Raw genomic sequence first — 23,250 nt, 5'->3', positions numbered from 1 at the left:
CAGTTTAACATCAAACGAGCAGAAATATAAGCTCAGAGTGCAAAAGGTTGTTAACATCTAAAAACTTAGAATGTGGCATGTAGAACAGAGTACTCCTCACAGATGTGGTAGCATGTTAATTCCAGCAGAGGGCGCACTCCTCTTGTTTGCAGCTGGGGAGCGCGTGCTAAAGCTGCCTCCTCCGGAAGTGATCGTCGTCAGGCGCTCTTGGATGGTGACACACGGTAAAACTCTTTCAAATTACCATTAAAGTAAAAATATTGTTTCTAATAAGTTGTGCTTTTCTTGTAGTTCGACTCTGAGCGGCACTGGGATGGTTCTCAGGGGTTCTGAGCATTGGGACTGTCTGGTGAGTTAAGCTAAGTGGCTACTTCTTGTTAGCCACCTCTTTTCGCAGTCTCCAGTAAAGGGCTTAACCCTAACCCACACTATAAACTACTGTATAGACTGTTATTAGTTTGTGTAGGTATGGTCCAGAATGATGGGACCGTATTAGACCACTTTCTTCATGTTGTTCCATAACACAAAGAGGAACAGCCACGTTAACATTACAACGATAGGAGGAGCCAGCTTAGTAGTTCATGTTGAATTTGTTAAAGATGTCGACTGTTCTTCCTGCCTCTTATTTTTCAAGTTGGTTATTGGCAGAGGTGGAAAGAGTACTAAAATGTTGTACTTAAGTACAATTATAATTACTTTCATGAAATTTTACTCAATTACAAGTAAAATTACCTGCCTCAAAATGTACTCAAGTAAAAGTAAAAAGTAGCTTATTTCAAATTTTGTCAGAGTAAAAGTTACTAAGTTACTTTTTTGACTGTGCAAGGACGGGCTCTTCTGAATAGTTAAAAAAAAGACGATGGGGTATAAATGTCAAAGTGGCCGTTTTTTTAATTAAATGAACAAATATGCATATTGAAGTACAAAGGCAGTTACACTGCAAACTAGTGACATAAATTAGGTTAGTCACAAGCCCATGACTTTTCCCTGAATGCTTATTTAGAGCAGCTGATTTTTAAAGTTTGCAGAGTTCATCTTTGGTAGTGGGTTCACTCACTCATTTAAAGATATCGGCCAGAGGCAAAATTTGTTTGAACAGCATGTGTATATGTGTATTAAAATCTCAGATGAAAAAGGGTTTTGGATTTTGACGGCTGGAATTGTAAGAAAATCTGATGTTTGTGACCGGCGCAGGAAAAACAGAAACTAACTTCCGGTCTAAGCCCTGGGCAGCAGTTGACGTTTCACATGGAGCTCTGCTGAAACAGCTGTAGTAAACAACGCCTGACTCCGCTGTTTCTGCGTTAGCGTTATAGCAGAGAACAATGTGTCATCAATCAGATGTAGCTTCTGAAGCCTCTACTAGTCCATCTGATTTGTTTTTTCTCTGGGATACGGCGACGAGAACGGATGTTAGATTACTGGAGAAGTTCAACCGAACTCCGACCCCGCCAGCTGGATATCACTACCAGAGGTGCAGACATGTTTTAGACCGTTTGACTCAGAAGACCTGCGACCTGATTTGGACATAGATGAGGATTCTGTTCATCTTCAGAACCAAAATTGGTACAGTTTGTTTACTTTTCTTAAATATTTCATTTCTGTGCTCCACTGGGAGCTCTAAGCTGACAAGTTTTCAGCTGGTTTTAGCTCCATCATGTGTCCCAATATAGTTCAGTAATCTACAGTTTTACTGCTGTGTGTATTTATTGACATAACTCTGGAAAATAATGAACCTACAATTTACCAGAATAAATCTTCCTGATGCTGGAGAAACTCCTTAGCTCAACTCGTTGTTTGCACTAATCAAGGATGTCATGGAGGTTTTAATGTTGAAATATAGAGATCATCTTTTAGATTATATCTGTGTGTGTGTGTGTGTGTGTGTGTGTGTGTGTGTGTGTGTGTGTGCGTGCGTGCGTGCGTGCGTGCGTGTGTCGTAGCTTTCCCAAAGGACTTGTTCTTCCTTACCGGAGCGAACACGGTTGGTTTTGCTGCAGTCATGCTAACGGGACTCGTCTAGAGTCCAGAAGTAGCGGTGTGGTTCTAGATGGATTTATAGATGTAGGTTATTATTTTAGATCAGACCTGTTATTTAAAAATGCGTGTAGGACACGGACACATGGCTCAGACCTTTTGCTGCAGCTGTAAACGCAATTTTACGTAATAATTAGGAGCATGAAAGTAAACAAATAACAGTGATTCACAATACTAGCATCAGCAGCTAGCTTGTTTTACGTGCTGGAGTGACGTATGCGAAACACAGTTCTTCACTGTCTGGAGGAGAGGATTTGGATTTTCTGTAATGATTTATGACAAAAGTCCTTAATAAAATAAAAAACTGGACCCAGTACATGTTTATATAGATAATAAAGTGTAGTTATTTTGCATTTCTATAATTTTAATGCTGAGCCAATACCTTTAACCCTTCACCACTGAAACCAGTTTGTTCATCCCAATCCTCCTAAATAATCCTCCAATCATCCAACTGGAATCCTTAAGGGTCCCGTAACATCCATCCTGTCAGAATAGGCCTTGGGAGCCCAGGTGTTACTAGAACTAATGGTGTCTCCTCACCAGCGTGAGCCTCCAATCTGTGAAGGTTGGTCTCCAAACATGAACTTCAAATTCATGCATTTATCTCCTCTTGCAACACTTTAACATGTTTTAAAAGGCTTGCTTCATGATATGTTACACCTCCCAGACCAAAGATAGGTCCAATATAAGATAAAACATTATCATAAACACTGCAGAGACATCATTGTTTATGAAATATGTTATTTTCCTGAGCCGTTACTTCAGCCAAGATATAGGATGCATGGATTTGATGAAGCATGCTGTCTTATGCAGTCCCACACACGCACGCACGCACGCACGCACGCACGCACACACACACACACACACACACACACACGCAGCAGCATGTTAGAATCATTTGAATGACTACTTTAACTACACTGAACTGCTTTTGTAATAATTTAATCTCTTATTCTGGAGTAAAAAAAAAGAAACAAGCTAAATCATCACATATCTGTGGCATCAAGAAGCATCTTCTGAGTTCAAACACAGGGATGGAGCACAATGTTTACACCTGAACAGTATCAGGATTAACTCACAGAGGCCTGCAGGTCTTCTGTTTTATGAGCAGAGCGCTGATAATCGGCTTCTTAGGAGCGCTAAACGTAATTTTGCCGCTTCCATGCGCGGTATGGAAACACATTTCAAACACGGAACCGAGTCTGGTTGCCGAACCGAGCAGAATTCTGATGACGTCACACCGGTGCGCGAAGGTGCGGGTTCCAACCCACAGGAGAGGAGGGAGAGAGGAGGTAAACAGCGAGTGGATCACAGAACTGATGTTTTTGAGCAAAACTGCGGTAAAAATGGCTGTTTGTCCTCATCTTAAAACGTGTAGCCCCCCTCTCCCCGGTTTAGACGTGGCGCTCATGCAGGTGTCTCTTTCTGTTCCGACGCTGCTACACGTAATATTTTTAATTTATTAAGCCTACAATTTATTTTTACTCAGTAACGGATATGATTTAAAATGTAGCGAATTACAATTCTTTTTTAAAAACTTACTCAAGTAAAAGTACAGATTTTAAAAACGACTTAAAAAGTATAAATTTACAAAAAAGCTACTCAATTACAGTAACGTGAGTAAATGTAATTCGTTACTTTCCACCTCTGGTTATTGGATTTATATATAAATTAATATAACAGAGAAAAGCCTTAAAGTTTCATCATTTAAACATTTGCTGAATCTTTTCCTGCGTTCTGTGAAATTTCTAGGTTTTCATTTGTCTTTTTAATCTAATCAGCTATATTTGCAACTCCGTATTTTTCCTTTATGTGTCCCACCTCAAAGAGCATCGGTCACTTTCAATTTCTCACAACATCCAATAATAACAAAAAACACCTTCCAAACTCAGAACATTAAAGCTACTCACACACTCTCATGTTTGGAACATTAATATTGGCACAATTTCTCCCTCCATCCAATATCAAATCTGCCAGCAGCTCACTTTCTCTGGAAAAGCCTTTAAATCTTCCAACAGAAGCGCAGCTTCAGCCAACCCCACCTCAGACCGACACTATTTCTTTGTTGTTGTTATTAACATGAATATCGACGGTTTCTGTCAGTGAGGTGCATCCAATCCAGCATCGCTGCTGGCTGCCCCTCCATCCATTCACCCTTCCTCCTGGTTCACACATCATCCGTTTCTACCTCTCGGGTGATACATCACTGCGGCGGGGCAGAGAAAAGCTCTTAAAGTTGCATAAACACGACGTGGCTGAAGCTCCCACCAGCTGTGGGTGATGGATGGGACCGCACACGGAAGAAAGAGAGATGGATTTTTCCAGGGGCTGACGACAGAGTGACCAACATCACTAAACAGCGGAACAGTTCTGGGTCCGAGCTTTGGTACCGGATGCAGATCTGATCCACATCCAGTTTCATCAGGAGGAAATGTTTTATTTTAACCGTCACCAGGGTCCTTGTTCTTCCAGCAGCAGTGTTTGATATGGCCCAGGGCCATGTCTCACTGGGGGTGGCGGGAAAACTCAAAGATTATTTCTTTAAGTTTTGCATTTCAAATGAATGTTCCACAGATTTGTACATATCAAGTCTGGAGATTGGACACTCCCACTGCTCAGTTTAGATCCATAGATCTGTGGTTCACGCAGATTTTGTTGGAGACCAGCTCGTAACATCATTTGTAGTGGATGCTAATCCTTTTTATACAACTTTGAATAGCTGAACTATGTCCACAAGACTGACAGTTTTGGTCCCTTGTTGTCACCGATGACATTGGCTGTGTCTCAATTCAGGGTCTGCATCCTACGTCGGCCGGATTCGTCGGCCGGTTACGTCGCAGCGCCGCGACTAGGCCTGTCCCAATTCGAAGACTCCTTCAAATGCGGTCGACGAATGCGGCCTTCTTTTCGCCTGAATGAAGGATGGGTCGGGTGTATCCTTCAATAGGTAGCATTTCCCAAGATGCCTTGCGGGCCGGCCGGCAGAAAAACTTAAAAACAATGGCGGACAGCGAAGCGGGAGCTGTCGGAGAGGATTGCGCTTATAAATGTAAGTATAAACTTGAAAACTGTTAGGTTAAGGACTTTTTGTGATACATGAATGTTATTTTAGTTTGAAATGTTACAGTAAAAGTGCTTGTATTGCGGTCTCGGCTCGTATGTTCGGCCGCTCGGTGTCGTACTTCTCCCGCTACATTTTCCCCCTGATTTTAATAGAAGTTTGTATTTTAGGAACAAAAGAGAAAACCAGGGAATTTATTAAGCTTAGGGCGGAGATGGACCACATGATCACCGGAGCAAAGTATTCGGCGGCTGTGGCATGGAGGTACAATAACATCTCATATTTTAAAAAACTCGTTTGAGCTTATTTTTTCAGCGAAAACATGAAAGGAATAACCCGTTGTCCTCTTTTCTCTATCTGTTTTTTTTTCTTACATGTTTGTTAAGACTATTCTGGAGAAAATGGGCATCCAGGGGAAGGTGCCAGCGATGACCAGCTTCTGGAGCTGATCAGGGAGGACATGAGGCTGCAGAGGGAGGCAGAGCAGCAGAGGGCACAGAAAGAAGGAAGAACTTTGACAGCTTTTTACTTTGCTAGAAAAAAATGGTTAAGGAAGATTAAACATGTACATATAAAAGAAATATCAAAATAAAATCAGTTCTGCATTAAACTCTTGAATTTTATTTTTGTTTACAAATGAGAATTGTTTACTAGAGGGTATCCGCTGGGTCTTGAAAAGTCTTAAAAGGTGATAAATCGGTTTTGGTCAAATTAAGACCCTTAGAAAGTATTAAAAACTATTATCACATCTTTGCTCGGGCTCAGCTTGTCGAAAGTATCTTCTCTGAATTAGCTCTCCAACAGTCAAGGAAATGATTAACCCCCAGACACCCACGGTTGTAATATTACAACTTCAGATTTAAGTCCACAAAAATAAACCTTCCCCATTTTTTTTCTTTTTAAAACCACATTTACATTGCTAATAGGTCCTATTGTTCAGTTCTGCAACACTATTGGCTGTTAAAATGTGTAAATAGGCCCGTTTATCTGGCCTCCTAGAACAACATGTGAAAGGTTAAAAAAAGATTTTGCAGTTGTTTTCTAAATTTGGGTCTCTGGGGGTTAAAAAGCTAAATAAAACGTTGAGCTCCGTCGTTTAAAGTTCCTTCTCCCTTCTGCCCAGCGGTTCCACGGTTGCTAGGCGACGGAGCGTTCGCCGAGGGAGTTCATGAAGGCTAGGCCTGTCCAAATTCACAGCCGTTAACATCCGGTCTACCCGGCCGACGGAGGACGCAGCCCACGTCGGCCGGGTGGGCTGGGTCCTTCGAAGGATGCAGACCCTGAATTGAGACACAGCCATTGGCTGTGTCCGTGGTCATTTTTCCATCGCTGTCCTGCCTGTTAGGAGTAAGAGGCTACAGCGACAGAAACAGCTGTTAGCCATTAGTGTGTCGGCTGTGTGGCTCTATTCCAGCCACGTGGTTGGCCCAAAGTGTAGCATCAGGCACTGTTACTGGCTGTTGATTTGTTCTGAATGTTTAAGGTTTTTACCAACACGTTCACTTTTATCTTTAAAGGAAAAAGATCTTTATCATTTTATTGCCTAGCTCTAGGATACACAAAAATCTATTTCGTCCTGCTGACCTCTGACTGGCTCTGATGTAAACTTCTTTTGTCGTAGTTGTTTCTCACAATGCTAAATGAAATGCAATAGTTTGATTTGATGAGGGGAGGGCTAATTGCTGGGCCTTGCTCAGGGTGTTGCTCAGACCCTTCAGTGCTACTGATGGGTCCAGTCACAACCTTCAGCTCCTATTTAATAGATGCCGATGCAGCTGCAGATATGCTGACACAAGCCAGATGTTCCTCAGGCTGCTGGCTGTCTGCAGCTAACTGGCTTAAAGACTCTGACATTTCTGCTCTCTCAGGCTCGGGGGGAATTACAGCCAAGTTTTCTGCTTGCAACTCTCAACCCAGTGGGTGCTAGCGAGGCGTGAAAACTGACAGAATGAATAAAGCCAGGAAACTCCACATCCGTCTGATATTCGGGTTGGATATTTATTTTCAATCAGTCGATCAAGCAAAAAGTGTTTGTAAAGCGCTATACACAGCCGCAGGTGATCAAATACAAAACAGGAAAAGAAATCACAGACTCATATGTGCATATTTAAAAAAGACCTTAAAACATTGAATTAAAGTGCAATGTAAAGGAAATGCTAGCAGCTCACAGAAACCCTGAGATTTAAAAGCAGTAAAATCTGTAGTGTTACGCAGATCAGATGGTAGCGTGTTCCAAAGCCTCTGGGCTGTCGCAGCAAACCTGTTTTATAGTTGGTCCAGGTCCAGGTCCAGCTGACCAGATCTAGTGGACCTGGTGCTTTTGTGGCCTGATGTAGGTTGGTGCTAGCCCATGGATGCCCCTAAAGATAAAAGTAAGGATCTTGTTTTTGTGAATCAAGATGTTTAGAGCTGAACTGAGAGGTGGGAAAAGGCCTTAAGATCAGAAACCCATGCAGTAGGTGGAATGGCTCTGATTTGGGCTTCACTCAGTGTTTAAGACACTAAATTTGACTTTTAATCAGGGACAGAAATAGTCATTTTTGTTCTAACTGATCTTCTGCAGACACAGAGGCCTTTACTGGTAATACCTGAATTTAATTTTTTGTGTCAAAATATGAAGAGTGTCTCAGTGAAGGTGTGTGTGAAGATGTGAATGTGTGTGTTTGTATCAGGATCAGAGAATGTGAGCTTTCCTCTGTTCCAGTCCAGATTCACTCTGATCTTCTGGAACTTTTTCATTTCTGGAAGTTCTGTGAGCGGAGCTCCTGATGACCATAAACATTTACCTTCACTGAGCCGTGTTTCCCATAATCTAGACTCAGTGATTCCCTTCCTCTGAATGAAACTTTCACACACACCAAGTCTACAAACATCACTGTCTCCAACATGAATGTCCCAGTTGTGGTTACCGGAGTTCAAACCTTCAGAACTCAGTACAAAGCAGCAGGTGTCCAACCTCTCTGGGTTATCAGGAAGCTGCTGTTCATCTCCTAGTTCACCTCTGCTCAGATCTTCAGACACGATGAGTCTTGGATGAGCTGTGTTTGGGTCCAGAACGATGGGACTGTAGGATACCACGTTCTTCATGTTGTTCCAGATGTTGAAGGCCAGGTTGCCCAGATGTTTGGCCTGGTCTATCAGAGCTTCTGAGGGCAGCTGTGGACCAGCCAGCAGGGGGCAGCGCTAGACTCTTTCCACTGCAGCCTTGCAGCTGATCAGTAACAAGACGTCTTCAGCTCTCAGCTCCTCTGAGGTTCTGATAGTGTCTGAAAGAGCTGCTATCTCTCTGCTCAGAGCTTCCCCAGGACGGCTGTGGCTACTAGGGATGTCCCGATCCGATCACATGATCAGAAATTGGCTCCGATCACGTGGTTGCAGATTCGATCGGGACTCGGGCTTAACTTCCCGATCCGGACTTGGATACTGGGTTCAAATAGAGCAACTTGGTTCTCCTAAAGGTTGTCAGGCTCCCCTGATGCCCTTAACTTACACACCCAGAAGGAGCACACAAGAGATCCAGTTTCTACCTATATTATATTATTTATATGGACTCAGAGTAGCGGAGATTCTTTTGAGCAGAGCGGCAGACCGCTGATTATTCATGAACTCCAGCTGCGTTCTGCACACGGCCACAGTAATATTTTCTAAGTTTCTAAGTGGCGTCACCAAAACATAATTAACACACAGTCATTTGTGTCCATTCATTTTCTCTCTGGTAAGTTCTGTCTGTATTTGAGCATGACATGTGGATGCGCTCGCGCTGCAGCGCTCGTCACTGGCGCAGCTGGGCAGCGCAGCGCACACTCTGCTTTTTTTTGTTGTCAATAGATCAATTTTATCTGCTAGTTAAAAAGTTACTTGTGAGGTGAAAATGAAGGAAGCAGGCAGGAGATTTTCTGGAGGACTGGGAGATGCAGGAAGATCAGAGACAGACGGGACAGGAAGACAGGAAAATAAAAACCAAGAAAACAAAACAAAGTTCTTAAAAAAATAAAATGTAGGTAGATTGATCCCAGTACATGTTTGTACCTGTATACAACCTGGGGTGTTTGTACCTGGGGTGTTATTTCTTGGACAGCTGGTCTCCTCCACGTTTATTGAGGTTTTTCCCTCAAGTCAAGTCAACTTTATTTATAAAGCACTTTACAACAACATAAAAGCCGACCAAGGTGCTTAACAAGCCAAAAATAACAGAAGTTCCCTAAAAATAAGATAAAAAGTTCATCACAAAGTAAAAACATGATAAAAACAAACATATCAAACTGACATAAAAGCTACTAAAAACAGATGCATTCTCAAACTGAATAAAAAGCAACTGAGAACAGATGAGTCTTTAAAAGTGATTTAAACCCGACAGTGACGAAACCTTCCTAATCTGAATTGGGAGTGCATTCCACAACCTTGGAGCAGCTACTGAGAAAGCTCTATCACCCCTGAGCTTTCTTTTTGTTCTCAGCACCTCCAGGAGAAACTGGTCGGCTGACCTCAGTGACCGAGATGGGGAGTGAGCAACTAAAAGTTCACAAAGATACTGCGGAGCAAGGCCATGTACAGCTTTTAAAGCCAATAAAAGAACCTTGTACTGGACCCTAAAATCGACAGGCAGCCAGTGCAGCAAAGCTAAAATTGGGGTACTGTGCTCCCTCTTTCTCGGACCTGTCAATAGGCGTGCTGCTGCATTTTGCACCATTTGAAGACGGGAGAGGTGAGACTGAGGAAGACTAAGGTACAGTGCTTTGCAATAGTCAAGGCGTGATGTAATAAACGTGTGAATCACCGTCTTGAGAGCAGACAACCTTGGCGATCCTCCTTAACTGATGAAAACTGGCTTTGGTGATGGCACTGATTTGCTTTTCCAGAAGCAGATCACTGTCAAGCCGGACCCCCAGACTGGTCGCTACAGGTTTCAAAAATAGGGCTAGTGGACCAAGCAGCAGAACATGGCCCACTGGACACACTAGGACTAAAAAGCATGACCTCAGTCTTGTCATTATTAAAATGTAAAAAATTTGCAGACATCCAGGTTTTGACCTCATCAAGGCAGTTTAGAAGAGGATCTAAAGAATTGGGTAGGCCACGTTTAATGGGAATATAAACCTGAGTGTCGTCTGCATATAGATGAAAACAACATCCACGTTTGGTAAAAGTAGAACCCTGAGGTAGCAAATACAGAGAGAACAACAATGGGCCCAGCACCGATCCTTGAGGAACCCCGCATACGAGAGGCGAGCGAGATGACGTGAAGCCACCTAATGATACACAAAACGATCTCTCAGCCAAATAGGACTTAAACCAGTCCAAAGCAACTCCTTTAATCCCAACAGACTCTTGTAACCATGAAATCAGGAGACTGTGATCCATGGTGTCAAAGGCAGCAGACAAATCCAACTGTACCAGAACCACTAAATCACCAGAGTCAGTACCTAAAAGAATGTCGTTTAAGACCCTGAGCAGTGCAGTCAGTCTCTGTGCTATGTGCCTTCTTAAAACCTGACTGGAATTTTTCACAAATATCATTTGCATGCAAAAACTCCCGTCAATTGCAAATACACAACTTTTTCCAGAACCTTTGAAAGGAATGGAAGTTTTGAAATAGGCCTATAATTAGACACAGTAGAGGGGTCAAGACTGGGCTTCTTAAGTAGTGGCTGAACAACAGCGTGTTTCCAAGATTCTGGAACCACACCAGATGAAAGGCTACTATTAACCATGGTAAGAACCCAAGGACCCACGGAGGAAAAAACCTCCTTAAAGAGGCGGGGAGGAATCACATCAGTAGGAGAACCTGAGGGTTTTAAGGGTTCCACGATCTCCCACAGGCAATCCAGAGTCAGTGGTTCAAATTGATAAAAAGTTGAAGGGCAACATCCTGCAGCAACTTGGAGAGAACATGCCGGTATCTGAGCTCTAATGCTCACTATTTTATTGATAAAAAATGTCAAAAACGATTCACACAGCCCCTGAGAGATCTCAATTTCTGCAGGTTGGTCGACATTGAGGACGTTATCTAAAACATTAAAAAGAACAAGTGGCTTACTGCAGGCAGACTGAATGATATCTGAGAAATATTTCCTCCTTTCCTCCATCACCACAGCCTGATAGCAATGAAGAGCATTTCTTAACATCTTGAAAAAAATCATTAGCCTGTCCTTTTTCCATTTCTTCTCAACCATATGACATTTTCTTCTTGCATCGCGCTTGGACTCATTTATCCACGGCTCATGTTTAGCCCTGGGTTTCCTGAGCTGCAACGGGGCCACTGAGTCCATAACAGTGCTGCAGTCCATAACGGTGCTGCAGCAATCATGGAACTGTGAGCTAAGTTCATTTATATTGTCAGAAAAGGATTCTAGGTTGTTAGAAATCAAATCAAATTCACCACAAAAACGGGGAGCAGTTCATGGGTTAACAATCCTAACCTGCCTGAAACGAGCAGGTGATTTTCGATTGTTGTCAGAGAGGGTGATGCTAAAAAGTAGAGGCATATGATCTGAGAAAACAGCATCACAAATCTCAATGTCAGAAACAGACAGCCCAGATGTTAAAACAAGATCAAGAACATGTCCCTGCTCCTGAGTCGGTCCAAAAACATGTTGCACCAAATTACAAGAGTCCACAATTCTCAAAAATTCATTTACCATGGGTTTAGAAGGACAGAAGGTTTCAGGACAACACACGTGAATGTTGAAATCTCCCAAAATGAGCAGCTTATCAAAAGCAGGCAACACTTCAACTAAAAGTCCAGCAAACTCAGTTAAAAAATCTTTGTTGTATCGCGGGGGACGATAGATTGCCATACACAGCACAGGATCATGCCTACCAAGTTCAAAGAGATGACATTCAAAACTGGAAAAACATCGAGGTAGGCGGAATCGCTGACATTTAAAAGAGTCTTTAAACACTGTAGCAGTCCCCCCTCCACGTCCTGAGACACGCGAAGAATTAAAGTAGCAGCACCCAGGAGGCAACAATTCAGAAAAGATGCTAGACTCACTTTCCGGCATTGTCCATACCTCCGTGATACAGAGAAAGTCCAGGCTGTTTGATGTGAGGAAATCCTTGATAATAACTGTCTTGTTTGATAGAGACCTCGCGTTCACCAAACCAAACTTTATAACAGCTGTCTTCCCCAAGTTGTCAGATGTCCTCGAAGCTCGAAGAACATACTTTGTTAAAATTAACACCAGGTTGCCGATGACGCGACGAATAAGGACCGCGCAGCCGATCCAAACAATCCGAGTCCACAACGGACACGAGCCAGGTGTCAGGGGGATTTGCCAGCCGCCGATGATCAAGGGAGCGAAACGCGCCATTTACTGGAACCGGGAAAACTGCCTGACAGAGCTTCATTTTCGCCAGCTTTCCACCTCTCTTCCCCCTGTGGCGTTGCCTCCTTTTAGTTCATAAAACACCAACAGGTCAGTAGTTAAGGTGGCAGGACTGCAGCATCAAGTAAAGCTCTGCTCAAGTCATCTGTTTTTTTTTACCACAATATTTTATCGAACGGTTAAAAAGAATCACAATCTGAATTCTTTCCAATATCATGCCGCCCAAACGGCACTACAATAAAGTAAAAACCACAACAACGATGTCAAGAAATAAAATTAGACTAAAAATGCCACACATGAACAGTCACCCAAATCTGCCTAAATCAAGGAGCGACTACAACGAAAAACGGGTCCATTAAAGGTGCAGTACTATGTGTGACTCTAAATAATAAACTATAAACAGAAGCAAATAACTAAACCTAGAGACTAAATTAAAAATAAGACGTCTGAGACACGAGGTGAAGTTAAACCACCACGGAGTCGTGAAACAGGTTTGTTTAGTTTGATCAGGCTGCAGATTGAGTTTATAATCTAAGGATTATTGTCCAAGAAAAAAATATCTGATATAATCTCACCGTATCCTGTGTATTAATATGGTTATGTTCTTGTTATTCTGTAGAAACAAACAGAAATCTGGTCCTATCAGTGTGAATTAAGATGTTTAAATCATTTGTGTTTTGCTAAATCCTGTCTGATTAGTTTCTCAGACTCATTCCTCCACATCAGACTAAAGCCTCCTTTTCTAATTGGTTCATTTATCTTCATTCTCTCAGATTTGGATCTTGGAGTGTTCTGGTTCTAACGCACAATCAGCTGAACCAGAGAAAACCAAAACAACAACGAGAATCGCACCATCTGGAAGAAGAAACAGCACCGTTTATTTGAGCCAAAGGTCAGTGCAGAGTATTTTTCCATGAGATGCCACGTCCAGACTCTGTAAACTCATTATTGGACAAATGGAGGGTATTTATTGTCTCCAGAGTCCATGACTCGGTTCCTCTGTGGAGAGAAGGGTGGCTCAGGGTCACAAGAGTCTGTGGTTTTGTTTTATCAGAGCGAATGAGGGTCTGGAACACTCAGACCTTTAATTTTTATTTATTTGTTGAAGTATCTTCTTCACGCAGACACATAAAAATCCTGTGTGGACCTGCGTCAGACTGAACCAGAGCTGAGCTTCAGAGAATAACACGTTCATTACAGGTGACCTCACAGAGACAGGGATCATGTACAGGTAGAGTCTCAGAACCACAGTAAGAGCCACTTTAACATTTCATTTATTTAAACATTGGTGGAAAGCTGAGACGCCCAATGGTCTGTCAGCTATGGATGTGGTTTTTTACCCCACTAGTTCTGACCAACTGGACACGTTGGTGAATGTCTGGAAGTCCTGCTTATGGCAGCACACCAGCTGCTGCTGAGGTCCAGGTTTCAGGGTTTTCACTGAAACAAATCTGTAGTTAATCTGGCTGATTGCCTCTTTAAATAGATTATTATTGGTTTAAAGGTCAAACACAGATTATTTAAAGAATTGCATGTGTAAAACCTCAGATGAAAAGGGTTTTTGGATTTTCACAACTGCATTTTTAAGAAAATACTGTGTAGGTAGCTTCCAATCTGAGCCCAAACCAGCTGATGGGAACAAGTGTAAACAGTAGTGGACTGCTGTCTTTCTGCGTTGGTGTTATAGCAGAGGTCAGCGTTAGAGCCCTTCGTGGGACTGTTTACTTCATCCCGCTCCTGGCCGCTCCCGCTGAATTTCTGACCATTACCGCCCGCAACTGCAACGTATGCGTTACACTCCCGCCCGTACCCGCAGTGTGCATGTCTACTCCCGCCCGCAACCGCAAAACTCTGAGAAATTTTTACCTCACAATAAAAGAGATGTAATGAGTTTGTGTCCTCTCTGGTCCTGGAGAAAACATGTCATTTTAGGCTATACCAGGGGTCGGCAACCCGCGGCTCTTCCAGCCATCTGATGCGGCTCTCTGTGCTTGTAAAATAATGAATGGATATTTAAATAAAATGCTTTATATTTTACTGAATTAATTTTATATCTGTATGCCAATTCTAAATGTAAAGATTGTCTGCGCAAACATGAATAGTTCCAACCCGGTCTTATACTGTGAGATTGGGTTGACGGGTCACACTTGTGCGTAATCATATGCGCTTATGAGCTGAAGAGGATGTGAGATTCTGGGCTTCTCCTCAGACGGCTCCTGGATGCGTTGCCACATTGGAGACAGGAACAAGCGCTATTCAGCCAAAGTTTCATAATCGGAACATTTTCTAAGTGACAAGTCTCTCTGAGAGACAGGGTTTGGAAAACACTCGCTTTAGTGGGAGGAACCTTCCCGCATGCGCTCTGGTTCTGCAACGCGTTCCAAGCCCCTCTCCACATCTTCAGCTCGCTGTGCACCGTACGTACGCGCTGACAGCAAGCTGCGCTGAGCAATGTCCAGCTCAGATGTTCAGATGGGAATCTTTTCTTGGGTGATTTAGCTACATCTGCGATGTGCGTAGAATAAAATGTCAGTTTGTCTGCACGCGTCGGGGTAGTTCTTTCTATTCTTTCTCCGTCAAAATAAACGGTGAAATACGGGAACTATCCGGTCAACACAACACAAGCCCTGCTTTTAACTGTTCTGTTTTCTTGTGAAAATTGTTGGAAAGAGATAAAATTTAACTTGATTAACACCAGAGCCGCGCACTGCGCCATTATCTCTGTCACTGTAAATGAGGGAAAAACAAATTGATCGGATCCTGCATGTCTTTTAACACATTGGTCAGGATTGACGCACTTTGTTTTCATTTAATTTTTAACCCTTTAACGCTGATGCGTCACCAGGATCACCGGTGATGCCTTGGCGCATGTGATTTCAAATAACTCCTCGCTACTTAAACTATACAATTCTTAAAAAAACATAAAGGAGCTACTGTGTGGCGCTTAAAGGATTAATGAAATCAAGGTCATTTCATATTCATATTCTATTCTCCTCTGTAATCAGGCAGTGATCGAGGTCGCTTTTGTAAGAGAGACCTGATCGGAGAAACTCCTCCAAATGTCTGACTTGACTTGCTTTGGTTTTTGTGTCATAAAGACCTTGTTTCAGCTTCTTTTCAACATCAGTTGTCGACTCGATCATATTCATCCCGATCCCGCACTGTTTCTTTTAGCCGACCGTTCCCGCCCGCAGCAAAGTTCACACCGACCGCCCCTGCAAAATTTGTGTTGGGTCCCGCGGGACCCAATCCCGATGCAGCCCTCTAGTCAGCGCGTCATCCATCAGATTCAGCTTCTGAAATCTTTTCTAGTCGGACAGATTTTTTTCTCTGGAGGGGGACAACGAGAACAGATATCGGATTGCCCAAATTTCGACCGAAGTCTGACCACCCGCTAGCTGCAGTGCAGACATGTTTGATACTGTTTGACTCAGAAGACCCACGACCCGGAAGATTCTGTTCATCTTCAGAACTAAAATCGGTAGTTTGTTTACTTGTTCAATATTTAATTTCTGCGTCCATAGTGCTTCCACTGGGAGCTCTTAGCTGGCCAGTTCTTAGATGATTATAGCTCCATCATACTGTCCCAGTAGAATCAATAATCTATAGATTTAAAAAAAACTATGCGCTGCCAGCTTTACCGCTGCAAGGATACATTGATGTAATTCCGGAAAATATTTAATCGATAGCTTACAAGAATGACTCTTCCTGACTGACTGGGGTGCTGCAGTTGCTTGCCACAGACATCATATATGTAGACGTCCAACCAGGAGGAGACCTAAAGGAAGACCTAGGACACCCTGGAGGGACTATGACCCTCGGCTGGCCAGGGAACGCCTCTGGATTCCCCCGAGAAGCTGGTCCAAGTGGCCGGGGAGAGGGAAATCTGGGCCTCTCAGCTTAGGCTGCTGCCCCGCAACCCAACTCTGGATAAGCGGAAGAAAATGGATGGATGGACAAAATCAGACATGTGGCATAGCATGATAATTAAAATGTAAATATAATTATTTTTCTTTTTCCTGTTTCTTACATTTATTTATCACAATTTTAACTTTTTCCCGTCGATGTGTGGGTGGAGGAGATGGGTTGTTCGCACCACGCTCCTTTTAAATCAAAGACATGGGAAGGCTGTGCTTTAATCATATTTCACACCGACCTCGCTATCTTCCTCTGCTGTTGTTTAAGGCTGTCGGTGCAGATATATCAGCCTCCGACTTACTGCTTCTGTCTGCTGAAGCTTCACACTCGTGTTCATTTTCACAGGGAGCCCGTTGTGTAAAAGCACATGTCCAAGTGCAAAACAGCTGTGACAATCTGTTTGTATTTTCTGTCGGAAACGTTTATGTACATAACACCTTTCAGTGAAAGAATCACAAAGAGCTTCACAACACATGTAGAAAAAGTCAAATATAGAGAAACACGCAATCAGAAAGCTCATAATTAGCTTTGAGCCAGTGTAAACATGCTCTTACAAAAACCCACATTTAGTTAAAAGCCTGTGTAAACAAGTGTGTCTTCAGCTGTTTTTAAAAGACTCCACAGAAGTTAAAGAGCTCAGGGACAGAGGTAGAGCGCTCCACCAGGTGGGGGGCACAGCCTGAAGGCACGGTCGCCTATAGAGCTCTGGTCTCACATAAACCATCTCAGCAGCTTTATTCCACAGTTTCATTACCTTCCAGAATGAGCCATTTCAGGGCCCTGTCACTTCAATGAAACAAGCAGGGGCCGGTTACGCCCACCCATCCTCTGATTGGCAGCTATGAGGTGAGGAGCTTGGATATCTGGGAGGGTTTTGGAGTAAAGCTGCTGCTCCTCCACACTTGCAAACTGCATCAACTAAAGTTCTGGGGTGAGATTTTTCCCATTCTGCAAAATCTACAGCAACACTACAAGAAGTTGACTTTGCCTTCATAAGGAACATTGTTATGGAAATTTCATGTTTATTAATTCTTGATCATTGATTCAATCAACTGAATGTAATATGTATTGCTCTATGCCTCTTTGCATGATCACTTATTCAGACACACCCACACAAGCCACTCACACACACATTCTTGACTTCCCACACACACACACTCTCTCTCACACATGATCTCACTTTCATTCCTTTCTTATCTCTTGGTATAAATAAACTCTGACCAGATGTTCGGGGCATTTTGCCTCGTGCATCATGCCACAGTTATAACTGTTTGACTTGTCTGTGCATTGTCTCCCTCTCTCTTCACTAAAGGAAATGGGGTTATTGATAAACAAATAAGGGTGGAACTCCCAGCAGGGCTCAAACTGGTTGGACAGCACAGACAAGCAAACCATAATGGTGGACCTGAACAGCAATGATGAATGAAAAAAAAACTCCTTTTTTCTTGGGAGGGCGTCACCCCAATCGCCCCTATGGACCAGCCGCCCCTGGATTTTTGTCCATGTTGCCACTTTTGTGCTAAAATATCAGATATGCTCAAGTCAACAGATGCAAGTTGATTCAAATCGCAAGTCTTTGGCATTCAAGTCAGTCCAGTCATAAGTCTTTATAGATTTTATCATGTCAAGTCAGAAGTCATTAAAATAATTACTCGAGTCTGACTCGAGTCCAAGTCATGTGACTTGAGTCCACACCTCTGGTAATTATACATTATTATATATTATAGTTTTCATTTGTACGCTGATGACTGCCAGGTGTATTTTCCCTTGAAGCTGAATATTGCAGGCTCTGTTCAGCCTCCTCTGGACTGCCTCTCTGACATCTGGTCCTGGATGAACTTAACTATCTGGTCTTCAATGAAAGGAAGACTGAAGTTATTGTGTTTAGACCTAGTAGCCGACATGCCCCAGCCCCCACTGGGTCGATCTCTCATCACTGTCCTCTTATGAGAAGTCCATTATCACCAACCTTGGGGTAAAGATCGATGCTCCTGTGAAGTTGGACAGTCAGGTGAATGGAGTTGTTAGTTGCTGCTTTTTTCACCCACGCCGTCTAAGGCCTAGTCCACACGTAGCCGGGGTTTTTCAAAAACGAATATCCGCCCCTCCAAAAACTTGCATCCACACCACTGCGTTTTAAAAACAAACTCTGTCCACACGTACCCGGATAAATACGTTGTTAAGGACATGCCAGACCTGTAGGCGGCAGTACTTCCCCCGTTCTTAACTTCGTCCTTCGTCTGTGGTCTTCCGCAAGGAGCAGTAATTCCGCTTGCAAAAACAAACAAGCAAAAAGCGCTTGGACAATTGATGGATCGGGTAGTGACAGAGCGCAGCTCTGAGGGCTTCCATGATGCCGGCTAGTGTAAACACAGGTCGCACACGTGACGTCAGCATTTTTTTGTCGCGGAAAGTGACGTTGCGGACCTTAAAACTCCGTTTTTGTCCGTCCACACGCAGACACTCAAAACGGAGAAAACGCAGATCTCCACTTTGGCCGGAGTTTTTAAAAAGATCCGTTTTCGTGTGAAAAAACTCAGTTTTCTTGTGGATGACAGGCCAAAACGTAGAAAAATATCTACGTTTTGGCAGATCCCCGGCTACGTGTGGACAGGGCCTAAGATTAAGCCGTTTCTGTCAAAGTCCCACCTTGAAATGGTGGTTCATGCTTTTTTTTAACTACCAAACCGGACTACTGCAACTCGCTCTATGCGTCCATTTCTAGACTCCAGCTGGTTCAGAACGCAGCTGCTAGATTTTTGACCGGAACAAAAAAGAGGGATCACATTACTCCTATTTTGGCTTCACTTCATTGGCTCCTGATTCGTTTCCAGGTTTGTTTTAAAATTCAGCACTCCTTTTATTTGTCTGAGCTCTTGCAGCCTCATGTCCTATCTCGCTCTCTCAGATCAGCTGCTGTTGGTCATTCCAAGGTCAAAAATGAAATCCAGCGGAGATCGAGCTTTTTCGGTACTCGCCCCAAGACTCTGGAATGACCTCCCACTTCGTGTCAGGCGGACACCATCGCTTGTGGTGTTTAAGTCCCGTTTAAACACACACTTTTATTCGCTAGCTTTCAGTCAGCAGTGAGTAGGAACAGTTATTTACTAATTGTTTATTTTAGTCTGTATTTGTTTTGATTGTTGTTTTGGTATCATTTGTTTATTTTTAGTGTTCAGGTTGTTTTAGAGTGCTTTATAAATCAATTGTTTGCTTGCTTCTTCTGGTTCTTGTTTTTATGCCCATGTTGGAGCAGGTTTTCATTCATAAATCAGAATCTGCGTTTGATCTGATTTATGTGAACAGGAGAGTTTAGAAATAATCAGAAGGAAGGCCTTACGCTAGGGCTGGGCAATAAATCGAAAATTTATTGTTATCAAAATTTCTGACTCTAATCAAGATATTTTTTCCCATGTCAATAAATCAGATAAAAAAATGAAAAAATGTGTGTAGGTTGACAACGTTCGTGTCCCTTTAAGAAGCTGTGCCACCTTGAGTCACGTAAAAATGAGACTCAACGTAATACATGTGACAGCCCCATCTAGTGGCCAACTTTTGTTTCCACGCTTACCTGTAGCTATCGTCCGATTATCGAGGTGAAATCCTTAACATATCGTGATGTTGATTTTAGGCCATATCGCCCAGCCCGACCTTACATACACATAATTAATAGAGATGAATATTATTATTGCCAGCGGTGAGTCCGGGATCTACCTGAGGCTACACGGACCAGTAGAACCACAGTTGGCAGCGTTCTAGGTAGAGCTGAAACAACTAATCAATTTAATCGATTATAATCGATTATTAAAATAGTTAACAACTTTTTTAGTCATCGATTGTTTAATAATCATATTTTACCGCATAAAGTCTATTTTTACCACAATCTGACATCGGTTACAAGCTGTTAAATTTACCGCCAGTGTGTGGCAGTAATGAGCCACTGATCTACCAGTGGAGCCGTAGAAGAAGAAATGAGCCAATGAGTGCCCTCGGTTTTCATGACGTATCACGTTACTGACGCTCATCTTGCTGTGAGAGATGGCGGAACAAGAGGAAATACGGAAGAAAAATAGAAGCGACAAAACTGAAGAGAAACCCCGGACAAAAACCTCACGAGTATGGGAGCACTTCACTCTAGATGCCTTGAAAAGACGGGTGACCTGCAAAATATGCAAAAACCATCTAGCATGGCACGGAAACACGACGTCCCTAAGTGAACATTTGAGACGAAAACGTGGGGGCTGATGCAGCAGAGGAAGAGCACCGCGGTCAAGTGAGCCGTCATTTGGAAGAGCCAGCCCGGTAAGTAACAGAAAATAAACAAGCTGGACTTAGTGTTTTAGCTGAGTTTGTTATACTGGATGTTAGACATGTTTTTTTGCCGCGTCAGTCTACGGTGTTCTACTTCTGATTGACTAGATGCCATCGTGAATCTCCTCCGTGTTGTGAATCATGCGCTTGCCAAATTCAGCACGTCTGTTTATAAGAATGTTCCCGTTAAGAGAAAAACGGCACAAACCCATAACTATGTTCCTCATTCAAAAAAGGACAACTCCGCGGTGAAAAATATACAGACGAGCTGTGTCCAGGTGAATATAACGCGGCATAGTTGTACGCTTTCAATTTTTAAATACAGGAGAAATTCAGAAAAAGTCATTTTTTTACTATTAAAAGGCTGTTTTACTGTCTAACGCTGTAAAACGCCTCACAACACATTTTTATCATGTTTCTTAAACAGTATTACACAAAATAAACATTTTTCACATTTCTCTAGCTAATTTAAACACTCCCGACTCAAAGTAAAAACCTCATGAGCTTCTTACTTAGAGCTTTTTAATAGTAAAAAAATTAGAATTTTTTTCTGAATATCTCCTGTTGCGGGCTATTTTGTAGAACGTAACCCTCAAAATAAATGATCACTGTATATTGTTAATTAATTCAAATAATATAATATTGATTTAGTGTTGTAGTGTGTGTGCTGCTTTATTTTATATGTGTACTTATTTCAGTCTATTTGTGTTTCTTATGCAGAAAAAAAACAAGCAACGATGGACAACTACATGGGGAACAAGACACTCACCCCCCAGCAATTCATACCACTTACAAACTCTATTCTAAACATGCTGGTAAAAGACATGAGGCCACTATCCATGGTGGAAGGAGCAGGCTTCCAGCTAATGCTAAAAAATTATTCTGGACTGATATTTTGCACTGTTTAGCTCATTTTACACCGCTGACTGTTTTCATGTGCAATAAAATAGATTGCAGTCAACTGCACAATTCTCTTATGTTTTTTTTTCTTAACTGAAATGCATCCATCACTTGCATAGGTTAAATAGCTAAACAATAACAAACCGATTAATCGAAAAAATAATCGACAGATTAATCGATTATGAAAATAATCGTTAGTTGCAGCCCTAGTTCTAGGTTTTTGGGTTTTAGTTCTTTAATGACTTATTTCCTGGTTAATATCTGCTGGTTGATCTGATGTTTCTCAGTCCAGCCTGCAGACTGCTGAGTTAAACTTCCTGGCTGCTAATTAATTTTCAGACTGTTCTGAAGCGCTCATTTATTACAAATTAATTTACAGCAGCAATTAATTCACAGGCTCTTAGTAAATGTTGAATCTGTGTCTGTCGGTTTGTGGAGGACACAAAGAGCAGCTCGTTTCCATAGAAACAACACACACTTTTACACACTGAAGGAAATACACAGTAATTAAAGCTCATTCCTCATTTCCTGCTTTACTATTAAAGTCTCACCCATCTGTTATGAGCTGTCCTTTCAATCACAGATATATTTAATCAATATTACATTATTACACTCCGATTAAGAATTTACAAAAAAGGGTACATATTACAGAAAACAGCTTCTAAAAACCTCTTACAACTGCATGAAAACCTTCAGATAGAGGTTAAACGTGCTGTATGTAAATACTAATGTCCGCATGTTCAGAGTCAGGTTCTTTGTTACGGAACATTTGTTGTGGGACACAAATGTTCCAAGCTCTCACACAGACGTGTAACTTTGTTGCTTTTTAACCAGCAACGCAAACAGCTGTGACCTGCTCTTCCAGGTCCACATAAGCTGGTGTCGGTACCAGACACCGGGTTCTTCGTTGTCCAGGAAGACTGGAACTGAATGGCTGTAAAATAGGACAGTCCTACCACCTAATATATCCTGTCTCCTTGGAACCATGACGTTAACACTAAACTTGGCAGCAATACGGGACTCACTTACAAGCTTCCTCTGTCCGTAGAGAGATCGGAGACATCCGGACAAATTCAAGTTTTTTTATCCAAATCATGAAGGCTGGATGAACCTGAACAAGGCTAGAAGCTGGAGCGAAAAACAGTTAAATTCCTAAATGTACAAAAAAAAAAGTCCCCATCAAAAGTGTCTCACACACTCTAATATTACGTTGGGCTGCCTTTAGCTTTGATTACGACACACATTCACTGTGGCGTTGTTTCCATAAGCTTCTGCAGCATCACCAGATTTATCTCCAACAGTGTTGCATTAACGTTCCACCAAGGTCTTGCACTGATGATGGTAGAGTCTGACCGCAGCACAAAGCCTTCTCCAGCACATCCCAAAGATTCTCCATGGGGTTAAGGTCTGGACTCTGAACCACTCTCACACTATCTGAGCCTGATGAATCCTGGCGTTGTCATCTTGGAATATGGCCGTGCCATCAGGGAAGATGGAATAACCTGGTCATTCAGGATATTCAGGTAGTCAGCTGACCTCATTCTTGGAGCACATCCTGTTGCTGAACCTAGACCTGACCACCTGCAGCAAGCCCAGATCATAGCACTGCCCCCACAGGCTTGTACAGTAGGCACTAAGCATGATGGGTGCATCACTTCATCGTCATTTTTTGGATGGGCAGTGCATAAAATATTT

At 42.5% G+C, this 23,250-nt stretch overlaps 2 long non-coding RNA genes across 2 annotated transcripts in view; both read left to right on the top strand.

Annotated features, from left to right (window-relative positions):
• Positions 1–147: 147 nt before the first annotated feature.
• The window catches only part of LOC139068905 (uncharacterized), a 35,309-nt gene continuing 12,206 nt past the window's right edge, over positions 148–23,250 (top strand). Inside the window, exons 1-3 of the long non-coding RNA XR_011520155.1 lie at positions 148–224; positions 292–349; positions 13,200–13,318. This is a non-coding gene — a long non-coding RNA (uncharacterized lncRNA). The remainder of the gene's footprint in view (positions 225–291; positions 350–13,199; positions 13,319–23,250) is intronic.
• On the top strand, positions 4,949–5,599 carry LOC129159257 (uncharacterized). Its single transcript, XR_008560911.2, has 3 exons — positions 4,949–5,086; positions 5,269–5,362; positions 5,485–5,599. It is a non-coding gene; the product is annotated as an uncharacterized lncRNA (long non-coding RNA).

Source organism: Nothobranchius furzeri, chromosome 3 (genome assembly GCF_043380555.1).
Source record: "Nothobranchius furzeri strain GRZ-AD chromosome 3, NfurGRZ-RIMD1, whole genome shotgun sequence".
NCBI classification, from domain to species: Eukaryota; Metazoa; Chordata; class Actinopteri; order Cyprinodontiformes; family Nothobranchiidae; genus Nothobranchius; species Nothobranchius furzeri.
Note: the sequence above shows the minus strand (reverse complement) of the source record. Positions and strands in the feature narration are given on the sequence as shown.